Genomic DNA, 13,062 nt, shown 5'->3' with positions numbered 1-13,062 from the left:
TTCAGCCAATATTCCCAAGCAAAGTCAAAATGGCCCATTGGGCCATGCCAATGAATATAGAATAAGCACTTTAATGCTTAAGGTAGGATTTTCAATCAAATTTGAGAATTAAAAATATTGAAATGTTTTTTTTTTTTTAATATTTCTTTGATTGTCTTTGTATTAGTTAGTAGTAACTACAGTAGCAGTAATAACATTAAATTGTATGCAGTTTTTATACTAGCTCTTGTGCTTGCTTTAAAGAACGGTCTCTCATTGTTGAACAGAAGGACGAAGCAATTAGAAATACAAATATATCATCAAGTAACATAAACAGTCTTTAAAAAAGGCAGCAATTTTAACTGAAAAATCCAGCAAGCATTTGGAGATTTTTATTTGTGACAGCTGAAAAATAAGATGTCATGTTGAAAGCTGAAATATGTTTTCTTATCACATTTAATTGGTAGCAGACATATCCTTGCCCTCGGCACAAGAATAGATCACATGCTGTATTTGTTGGGCTAAAAGACAATTTTCCCTTAGGTCTAGCATAAGACCCCTTTCTCTAATCAGCTTTAGGCAATCCTAGTTCTTTAGGTTAAAAGTCTGATGTAAAGGAACTGAATCTGACAGCACATTAAAATTCAAGCTCCCAAAGAAACAGCACCAAAATCGTGTGGGAGAATATGTACTATATAACAACCTGTCTACATATCAAACCCCATGTTTTGATACAAGGAAATAATACATCATTTTAAGATAATTGTTGGATGATTCAATGATAGCTTCTTCTAATTGTTCATGGATAATTAGGTAAATTACAACTGCAGTTCATGCTGTGCATATCCAGCGCTTTCATTTTCGCTATAATAAATTAATTTTGAAGGATGAAATTGTCAAAGGGATGCATGCAGCAACATTTTCCCCTATTTTAGATCCATGAAAGGATCATAATGAATTGTTTTCTATGACACAAACAATGGCATGCGATACCATGGAGCGCAGACTTTACAATGTCCTGATCGATAATGAAGACAAACAGAATGTCATTGATAGAGTGCTAACATAATCAGTATGTGATGCGTCTGAGTCCTACTGTAGTGCATTCTTCTTCTCTTTTTTTATGTATTGGTGCTATCATGTTATGTTAGTATGTAAGCTTGTCCAGTACAGATGCTATATATTTTACAACTGGGATTATGAAATTGTGACGGTATTTTAAATGATATTAGATTTGAGTTGTAAGCAATACTTTAAAAGCAACAATTCCTCCTCCTATTCTTAGCAAAAGTTAACCTATGAATGATTAGTCCTTATCATTTTTTTAATTTTTAAGCATTAAAAAACTAAGTGGAGATCTTAAGCCCAGAAAGCACTAGCACTCGGCAACTCTCTGTGAGGATCTCTTGTTGAGGTAGAACCCACCTGTAATGTTACAGTCACTTAAACTTTGGAGTACATATGAAAAGAGACAAGAAGAAAGACGGGGTTTGTAAATTAAGGAAAGAAAAAAGAAAATCAGTAGGCAAAATGAATGAATATAAAACCCCCACAAACACATACATATACTGTACACACACTAGTCAGTATACAGTATATACAGTATATACTGTATCAGCATTAACATATAACAAACTTAATTTAATCAGAATTATTGAAAAGAAAAAGAAAATCTTACAAGAATAACTCCCTTTATTTTGTTTTGTTTTTTCATTTTTTTGTGCAAAACAGTGTCATTTTAAAATACACAATACATACATACATACACATTCACTAACCCCTCCATAATACATGCACACACTACTCCCCCCCCCCCAATACACACACACTACCACACCCCCTCCTCCCCTAAATACACACACTTCCTGTGAGCACAAGCTTTATGTAGCAGGCATGCCAGCAGCTGGGGAGATGCCGGGTGGCAACAAGAGACCTGACCAGCGCTGGCCTGGTCCTACTTGGTTCTACCTGTGCGCCTCTAACAGGCGATCATGGGGGGTTTGTAGCAGGGGATCTCCGGAGCTGAACCACATTGATTTCAGGTCCGGCCCCCCTTCCCAAGTTACAAGCCCCGTTATGGGATGCCAGTATCCCAGCGGCATGTTTAAATTCTACCGCATCCCGGACCACGTGATTGGGGGATTTAAACGAAGAAGAGGAATACTGACACCCAATAACGGGGCCTTTAACTCGGGAAGCAAGGGATCCCCGGAACTGACATCAATACATTTTAGCTCCGGGGAGACCCCCTGCTACAATACTGTAGAATTAAAATAAAAGCAGCTTCATTAACTTAGTGGCTAACCACTAAGGCAATGAAGGGGTTAAGCAAGACTACCTGGATTATTGGGGGCAGAGGGGGTGAGTGAAGGGGGTAATTGCTCCAGGGTGGGCCTTCCGGGAAGGTTGTGGGAGGGTTTAACACAATCATTACCTTAGCGGTAGTAATCACTATGGTAATGAACGGGTTAACCCATCCCACTGCCCACCCGAGAGGCCTAACCACCCACCCTGGGGCAACAACCCACTTCACCCAATCTTTCTACCCCCAATAAACATTACAGTACAAACATTAATAAAATACATTGAATCCCTCCCCCCCCCCCAACACATGCAGTACAGTAATGGGCAAAATTCCTTATTATCCATATCAGGATATAAGCTCATTTGCCCATTAAAAAAAATAAAACATAACCAAAAGATTAACCAGCCAGCATATAGTACATTAAAGTTCTACTTACCCCTTCCTGGATGAAGGCTGTCCTCATCTTCCTTGATTTCCTCATCTTTCTCTTCTTCAGTGGGCACCAAAAAAAAACCTACTGGCCACTCACCCCTTAATCACCTTGCAGTTATTAACCACTATGGTAATTAAAGGGTTAATCCCCCTCCCACTACCCAACCTGGAGACCTAAGCCTCCTCCAGAGGGCAACTAACCCCACCTCCTCTCCCCATTGATTGGCATAGTGGCACACCAATGCCCTATGGGCATGAGTTGCCACTATACCAATCAATATGCAACCTGCCAATCTAAAAAACAAGCATCAAATTAAAAACACCATTCTATTTAAATAAAAAAATGTAAATAAACCAATTGATTGGCACAATGGCACACCAATGCCATATGGGCATGAGTTGCCACTAGCCACTATACCAGTCAATATACAGCCTGCCAATCTAAAAAAAACAAGCATTACATTAAAAACACATTCAATTTCAATTAAAAAAACGCCAATGCAAATGTCAACCTAAATATCAATGCAAATCAAAAAACAAGCACCAAATGAATACATTTATATTGGAATAAAAAATAATTGCCAAAGCAAATGCCAACCTAAAACAAATACACATTGAAATAAGATACAATCCACATTTTTCTTACTTTTGATGTCTTCACCCACTGAATCCGACTCCAACAGCAACAGCAGCAACTCCTGGTCCATGACACAATGCTCCTCAACAGCCATGGTCTTCCGGTAAGTTCTTAAGTTCTTTTCTTCTTAATTTTCTTAATCTGTAAATTGTAATCCATTTTGGATTCTTCTTTATCTTCATCTGTAATTGTAATCCATTTGGGGTTCTTCTTTATCTTCATCTAAAAATGTAATCCAATTGGGGGGAGATGTTGTCTCGTCGGCAATCCGATTGGCAGGAGTGCCATGTGACAGTTTTTTTTTTAAGAATGTGACGTCATCAAAAGGGAGGGAAGACAGTCAATCAGAAAGACTCTGCTTCCTACCCTTTAAGATCACCATAACCAAAATGGCTGCCATCACATGGTATAAGAACCATTAGGATAGGGGGTCATCCTCTTGGTTGTAGTAAACTATGTGACAACTTCCAGTTTTTTTAAAGGATGTGATATCATCCCTGGATGATGTCACATCCTCTTAAATAAATGTCTGCTATCACATGTTACAGCAATCAATAGGATATGGGGTCACCCGAGAGATGATGGGTAGGAGGAGTTAACCCTTTCAACACCATAGCAGTTACTACTGCTAAGGTAATGGAGGTGTTAACCCCCCCCATCCTTCCCGGTAGGCCTGACCACCCACCCTGGGGCAATTACCCTCTTCAGTCACGCCCTCTGCACCCAATAAACCAGGTAGTTTTGCTTAACCCCTTTATTGCCTTAGCGTTTAGCTGCTTTAATTTAATTTTAATATTACAGTATTGTAGCAGGTGTCTCCAGGGCTGAAACTCATTGATTTCATGTCCGGGGACCCCCTGCTTTGCGAGTTACAGGCCCCATTATGGGGTTCCAGTATCCCTCTGTTTTGTTTAAATCCCCTGATCACGTGAGCCTTGACGTGGGAGAATTTAAACATGGCCTCCAGGATCCTGGCACCCCATAATGGGGCCTGTACCCTGCTACAATACTGTGTGATTACAATTAAATAAAAGCCCCGCAATCACCTGTTAGAGGCACGCAGGTAGAGTGACTGATTCAGTCTATCTCTGACTGCGCGTTTCTTACAGACAGGTGAACCCCGATAGGATTCATACAGTGCAAGTCCCATTCGAATGCAGGGTCCCCCGCTGTGTTAATCCGATGGGCCATTAAATCTACTGCGGACCATTTTGCGGGGTATTTGGAGAATTAGCCGGGGTTTTGTTCCGTGATTCGGTCGACAACAGGAAAGCTGCACCTGTACTTTGCTGCTATTTTGCTCTGTCTGCATCAGTTTGTGACTCAGGCTATGTCAGTGGAAGGAGTTACATGGTGCACATATTGTAATTAGATATGACATATTTTGCAACTCATTGCACCATTATTTCCCCCATTTACTTGAATAAAAAAAAAATCACCAGATCTGAAGTGGTATAAGTCTAACATTCTTATATTAATATTGTTTCCTCTCAATGGGAATTAATTTACTATACTTATGAGACCTGGACACATTTTTCTTCTTTTTTTTTGCACACACCAATAAAAACATTATTTATGCTTAACTTAAAATTACTTTTTTTCTTTTAATGTAGCTTAGCAAATAAAAATACCACTTTTGAGCACATTCACGTCTCAGACAGATCTGTAACCTGCATTTGACCATTATCGATTTGCATACAATGCTTCAACTACAGCAAGCGATTCTGGCACTAATTCCAAATATGCTTAATCATATTTGGCATGTAGTTGCATCAATCCTTTTTCATATTCAGTACTTGGCATTTAAATTATTTTAGAAGGTGATTTATCCATCTGAGAAATATGACTCAAGTGGTTGGCAAAGAAGTAATGGGACATTTCTGCCCAGGTGATGAGCTTATCTTCCTAGCATGTGAAACCTTTCTGGTACTCCTTGTAATTTATGCTGTACAGTACATAACATTGCTTTATACAAGCGGTATGCAAACTTGGGGGGGGGGGAGATTTGCTAGGTGGTGTGTGGCAGATACAGGGCCCCACGCCCCTACCCAAGGCATTTAAATTAAATGCCAGGGGAGGCGTGAGGCCTGAGGCCTCTGTAACATCCCTTACCTGCTGCCAGTTGGGTCTTCGGCGACACGTCGCCTTGGCAACGCAGCGTCAAATGACGCCATGAGGTCATGTGGCGCATCGCCATGACAACACACATTAAATTACGGTGTGGGGTCATGTGATGTCACATGACCCGCAACGTCATTTGACGCCCGGTTCTAAGCGAGGGAGGCACACACCAAAAACTTTGCTCTATACTACACACTCACCAAGCCTGATATATATTCTATCTATGTGTTGCATTTGTTGTGTGGTTCAGCCTCATAGTTTGTAAAAGTAGTGTTTGCAATGCATGTTATGTCTACCTCTTTTGTATCCTTTTAACATTCTCCATTTATTACACTTTTTGCGAATTTCAATAGTAGTTTTGAGACTGCTATCTTCTAGACTACACAAATTTGGGAAGAACGTTGCACCCATAAACACCTGATGGGCATGGTCACTAGGGGTTGGAGTCCATTTATTTTGCAACATTTTGCACTGGTGTTTTGACATAATTATCTTATACGGTATTGTAAGAGATGTGTGCAGAGGTAGGCAAATGGAGACTGTTTTAGGGTGAAATGATATCTTGGCTTTATTGAACCTGTTCCTTTATCCAGGCAAAACAGAAAAAAACAACAAAATAACAAACCCCTATCCCTTTATAAGGGCTATTTTATCCCTCCAGACCCTATCTGCAGAAGTGGAGGGATATTCCCATTACCAGCCTATCACCCCAAAGTGTCAGGAAGCACCCTAAGCAGGTGGCCCTCCATGTCAGTCTCTGGCAGGTTCCTGGGTCCTCTGTGTCCAGGAAAAATAGGTCTCTGTGTGTCTGGATGTCTTGATCTCAGCACAGCCTTTGTGTTCAAGACCATGTCTGTGTGCAGGCTTCTCTGCTCTCCTTCTGTCAGCCCAAATGTGAGCTACTGTCGCGGCCGAGTTTATTCTAACATTTGCCCGGTCTCGGCCGCGACAGATACCGGGCACGCGCCGAGTTGTCCCGCATGCGTGCCGGAGCCTCGGAGGATCGGTCCTCCGATCGAGGCATCCCCCTCCCCTCTCTGGGTCCACCGGGTCCCCCGGAGCCCCCCACCGCCATCCCCCACATCTCGGGACACCAGGGCTCCCTTTGGGGAGCCCTGGGCACGCACGCCGTGCATGCACGCTCCCGATGAAGCGTGACCGCGCATCGGTGACATGCGGCACGCCGAGGGAATTCAATCACAAAGCCGGGAAACCTCGCGGCTTGTGGCTCTAGCCGTATAAGAATAAACTGTGTCGCCACTGTACTGTAAGAAATCTCTCTCATGTTTCTCACAAGGCTTTTTACAGAGCTGTCATTAGTCCAGGTGGAGACTAGTTAATTGACTATCAACTATCTCTCTGCTGGATTCTCAGAGCTCTGTTTCCGCTTTATTTAAACAGTATTATTTAATACTTGTCCCTGTAACAAGTATATTAACTTTTTTGTATCAAGTTAAAATAACATGCCAAAGGTGCTGCAATAAACCAGTGTACTATTGCTAAATATGAACCGTCAAAACACAGTTTTCACAGTTTGTATGGTTCTACACATAATAGACCAATATCTATATACAGGTGCAACGGCTGTTATTCGAACATTTCACGCATTGTATACATCGGAATACCCATGTCATGACGTGTGATTTCTTACCACCTTAAGACGCGAGTGCAGGAGAGTGCAGAAAATGTCATTTTAGTGTTCTGTTTTTTAAACACCTGAAATTGACACAGTAGCACAGTACTGTACACATTACAATTAATTCATTTATGCCACAGATACGCGTAGAATTGCATCCATAGAAACAGAATCCATGAAATTCAAACAAAGCAACCGCTATAAACTCGTGTGCCTGGTGTGATTGGCGTGAATGCCGCGTAGAATACAACAGAGCACACGAAAACGGCTCTGTGAAATGTTTGAATAACGGCCGCTGCATCTGTAACATATAGATAACCACATATACTCATAAACCACTGCATAGCCTTCTCTGATTATAGACGAAAACAGTCTGAGATATTGCTCCTCCAGGAGACACACTTTAGTAAAAACAATACACCTAAATTCCTAGACAAGGGCTTCTCCCAGTTCTATACAGCTTCGGCGCCCACCAAAAAAGGCGGTGTAGCTATACTCTTTAGCAATAAAACTCCATTCGTAGCCAAAACAGTGAAAAAAGACGCGGAAGGACGTTTTCTAATCCTTGTAGGTACTATACACGAACAACATATCACCTTAGCATCCCTATATGCCCCATGTGTACAAGATGCTGCATTCTTCAATAAATTTTTCCGAATTCTGCGCTCAATATCCCAAGGCAGCATAATCCTCGCAGGTGATTTCAATATAGTAATACAAGCTTCCCTAGATAGATCAGGGGGAAAGGACTCAGACAACAAAAAAGCTCACTCCTCCCTACTTAAAAACCTAAAAGACAACCAATTAGTGGACATTTGGAGAGAGACACACCCGACGAGTAAGGATTATACTTTTTACTCCCATCCACACACAACATATAGCAGAATCGACTACTTCTTCATTTCGGGTTAACTGGTCCCTATGGTCGCTCGTTCTGAGATCCATGATATTTCATGGTCCGACCATGCACCTATAGAGCTACGGTGCACTAAAATTCAGGCCTTTAGACCAGGGGCGAACTGGAAACTAAATGAATCAATCCTAAAGATACCCGCACTTTGTGATGCTATAGGTCAAGATATTGATCAATTCTTTAAACTTAACACAGGCTCTGTGGAATCCCATATTACTCTTTGGGAAGCTCACAAAGCTACACTGAGGGGTCTACTAATCAGCATCACCGCTAAAAGAAAACGGGAGAGAGACGCTAAAATTATTATTCTCCAAGACAAACTCCACTCTCTACTAGTATCTCACAAGTCTCACCCAAACAAACAAACACTTCAGACATTAAAAGATACCAAAATTGAACTAAACATGTTATTAACTTCCAGGGCCGACAACTCACTAAGCTGGTCAAAGAGGAAGTTTTATGAAAAAGCTAACAGGCCGGATACGATGCTAGCCCGTGCGCTAAAAGATAGACAATCTAAGTTTAATATCCAAGCTTTACAGCTTAAAATCTGACATCCACACATCCAACCCCCAAAAGATAGTAGAAGAATTTGGCTCTTTCTATGGCTCCTTATATGATGGGAAGAAAGTGGCACATAACAGCAAAACGAGCAAGGCTCTAAGAGATTTCTTAGCCAGCTCAAAACTAGAGAGATTAACAGAGAGCGAAAGCAACAAGCTGTGTACTGACTTCACATTGGAAGAAGTGTCACAGGCTATCAAAGAACTCAAATCTTCAAAGGCACCAGGTCCGGATGGCTTTTCAGGGCTCTACTATAAGAAATTCTCAGAATTACTTGCCCCAAGGCTGCTCCACATGTTCAACGCTATCTTAGCGGGAGCCCCAATCCCCGGAGATATGCTGCGGGCGTCTATATCTCTCATACATAAGCCTGGGAAAGATCCGTTGCATTGTACAAGTTATAGACCTATATCATTAATCAATACGGATATCAAATTATTCGCTAAACTCCTGGCCAACAGATTGAGTACAATCCTACCCAGACTAATACACCCAGATCAAGTCGGCTTCATAAAAGGAAGGCAGGCAGCAGATAATACCCGACGATTTATTGATCTGCTAGAATTGGCAAATAAAAATAACACCCAAAGTATGCTATTAAGTCTGGATGCAGAAAAAGCCTTTGATAGGATTGACTGGCCATACACTACCGACACACTTTATTAAAGTGTGGCCGGTACCGCAAGCCGGGAGATTTCCCGGCTTGCTAGTGGCCGCCCCTCGGCGTGCCGCGCGTCATAGACGCGCGGTCACGCGTCTTCGGGAGCGTGCGCCCCCTGCACGCGCGTCCAGGGGCTCCCCGAGGGAGCCCTGGTGTCCCGCAATCGCGGGACAGCGGCAGCGGGTTCCGGGGGACCCGGCGGACCCGGCAGCGGTAGGGAGAGCGCCCCGATCGGAGGGCGCTCTTCCGCTGCTTCGGCGCGCGCCTGTCACTCTCGGGTGCGCGCCAGGCTACTGCTGCGGCCAAGAACGGGCAAATGCTCGAATAAACTTGGCCGCAGCAGTATCTTAAGGAAACGCTCGCAGCATTTGGATTCGGGGATCAGGTGAGCAGAGCAATTATGTCTCTATACTCAGGCCCAACAGCCAAGGTTATACATCAGGGTTTCCCCTCTCTCCCATTCCAGATTCAGAGCGGCACGAGACAGGGGTGCCCTTTATCCCCTCTCCTGTTTGCCCTATGTATTGAACCTCTGGCGGCACACATCCGAGACAACCCAGATATCTCAGGGTTAAACGTATATTCACAAACTTATAAGACGGCCCTGTACGCAGATGATATCTTATTAATAATTTCAAAGCCCCTCACTTCCCTCCCAAACCTATTTGACCTACTTGACAGATTTTCCAAAGTCTCTGGATTCAAAATCAACCAATCCAAATCAGAAGCTCTAAACATTAATCTCCCTAGTCACACCGAGAAATTGTTAAAGCTCAACTTCCAGTTTAATTGGCAAAAGAAATCCATAAAATACCTAGGTATTCAAATTACAAAAAACGCTAAAAATATCTATTCCGCAAATTATCCCAACCTAATTCGTTCCTTAAAAAAAGACCTCTCCAGATGGGCCTCCAAGCAAATTTCATGGATAGGTAGGATACATAGCATCAAAATGAACCTACTACCCCGTATCCTATACCTCTTCCAAACCCTGCCAGTGCCACTCAGACTGAAGGATATACTCTCACTTCAGTCTGAAATATCCAAATTCATCTGGAAGGGGAAAAAACCGAGAGTCAATAAAATAAATATGAAAAGATCTGTGTTAGCGGGAGGCTTGGCGGTACCCTGCCTGTTATCGTATTATAAAGCGGCTCAATTAAGTCATATTATACAATGGCACTCCGACCCTAAATTGAAAAGATGGGTGGAGTTGGAAGGTGCTGCTAGTTCCCCATTGGACCTTAGCAGTTTAATTTGGCTACCTAAAAACTCAAGAAAACACATAGATCTGCCGCTCACCTCAATGACTAACTCGTTGTCGATCTGGGAAGCTTCCAAAATTAAGAACTCTCTTACATCAGTTAACTCCCTAATGTCCCCCATATGGAATAATCCGAGGTTCGCACCTGGTCTAATAGGCAGTAATTGTTCAGTATGGAGATCAAAAGGATACAAGAGGATCAAGGACCTAGAGGGTTTTGATCTTAAAATTAAAACATTCGAACACATCAGATCAGAACAAAATATCCCCCACTCAGAATTCTTTAAATATCTCCAGATAAGAGCATTCTACAACAAATTGGCCCCATACCCCCCCCTGACTAAATTCGAAAAGCTCTGTCGGGCAGAAACCGACACTAAGGGACTTATATCAACGATATATAAAGAAGTAGTCGATCTCTCAGCATCACACCAACACATCCCTGCTTTTAGAAACCAATGGGAGACGGACCTAGGAGAGATTCTAGAGGAGGACGATTGGAACACCATATTTTTAGCCACAGCCAAAAGCTCTATTTGCACCACACTAAAGGAGAACGCATATAAAGTACTCATGAGGTGGTACCTCACCCCACTCAAATTATCTAAGTTCGTGCCAGGTTCCTCCCCCCTATGCCCCAAACAGTGCGGAGGAACGGCCGACTTGTTACATATGCTGTGGTCTTGCCCACGAATAGCCCAAATATGGGACAAGATTAGAAATTGGATACAGAGGATTTTTGACCTCACTATTCCCCCAGATCCTTGGCTGTTCCTCCTGAACAGACCTCTAAAAGATCTAACAAAATCCCAAAATAAATTAATTTCTCATTTTGCAATTGCAACGAGGTGTGAGATCGCAGCACTATGGAAACGCCCCGACATACCAAACATCCCAAAGATTCGGAATCGATTATGGTTTATCTGCCAGATGGAAAAGTTAACGAGTCTGGTTAACGACACTGGTGACAATTATCTAAACGTCTGGCTGCCTTGGTTAGCACAGACAGACATCCCCGGGGTTGAGCGTAACACAATTTGGCATTGATAATGGTAGATGCGTTCTCCTGTAGGAGTGAGCGATTTCAAAGATCCCGTTCTATCTTATATACTTCAACGCTCAGGCACCAGCTTACTCATTCTACGACTGACAACTGGAGTATCTCTCGTGACCCGGCGATACCAACATCTAGTAATCAGTTACCTCCCTTCCCTATCCCCCCTGCCATTTCCTAACCCTCCTCCCCCTTCCCCACCTCCCCCCCCCTTTTTTTTTTTTTTTTTCCTCTTTCCCCCCCTCAACCCCGGTTCAACCCCATTTTCCACGGCTCAGTAGGGCGCGAAAAGTCGTGGAACCAACACTTTATATACAGCACAATGTTTCAAAGATTGTATTTATTTTACTACGATGCACAAAGTAACTATGTAATGTATGTTTTATTGTATTTCTTACGCAAAAAAATATTTCAATAAAATACAAGTTATAAAAAAAAAAATCCTACAGTATATGTTGTTTTTTTTTTGTTTAGAAAATCAGTTGTGTAATATTTGATAAATCTTTCTGCCTCCCCCCCCCCCACATGCCTTGCTCTTTTAAATGAGATTTAATGTATTAAGCTTCCTTGGGATGCTATAGCAATTATTTAGGAAGCCACAACACTTTCTCTAAAATGGGCAGCCATATTGGGTGCCATAGGAACAGGATCTTTGCTGATCGATCACAGGAGAACAGATTAATCGCGGTTTAGATAATTGCATTGGATTAAATGTAAGGAACTGCTGAATTTATTAAAACAGAAAAAATGGTCAATAGCCAATGCCCTTTAAATATAAATGGCCTAAGTCACTTTCCTACATATAGTGGGAATAATTTGATTTCTCAAAAGCATGTTACTTCATCTTTGGTTAGTATATTAAAGTTCATTACATATAACAGAATTAATGAGACATTTTGTTCCATGCACTGAGAATTAAACAAATGAATACAGGGGCCTAATACCCATTTAAGGGGTAGAAAGGTATAAATGAGTCGTATAAAAGTAACACATTTTGCCTTACCTTTATCAAGAATTAAATGAACCCTTCAATACATAGAGAGTAGATGGAGCATTTGTTATGGTAAACAAGGCTATGCCTCGACACAATAAATGCAGCCTAAGCTTTTAAATAACTTTATATGTCCATTTCTCAACAATGTCATTTGGAAATGATCAAGAAAGTAGTAATTGGTTGGTCCTTACTGATATCCACCCGGTGTGTAGGGACCTGGCTGTAATAAAATAAGAACCCCCCAAACCCTCAGGCACCATGCAGGAAATGAAAAAAATTCCCTATGAGGAAAATATCCTAAAATGAACGAATATTTGACTTTATTAAGATAAGCAGCTAACTTAAAATTAATAAAGTCCTTTCTGATCAAGGACATGAATTAACAGGATTGATATTGATGTTTCTTAGAGTCTAGGGATGGTCAATGAAACAAAGGCAACATTCTGAGTGTACCCAAAGAAAGAAGAAGGGAGGAAAGAAGGGCAAAACACATACTGTATGT

This window comes from Ascaphus truei, chromosome 1 (assembly GCF_040206685.1).
Source record: "Ascaphus truei isolate aAscTru1 chromosome 1, aAscTru1.hap1, whole genome shotgun sequence".
Taxonomy (NCBI): Eukaryota; Metazoa; Chordata; class Amphibia; order Anura; family Ascaphidae; genus Ascaphus; species Ascaphus truei.
The sequence above is the reverse complement of the archived record's forward strand: the minus strand, read 5'-3'. Positions refer to the sequence as shown.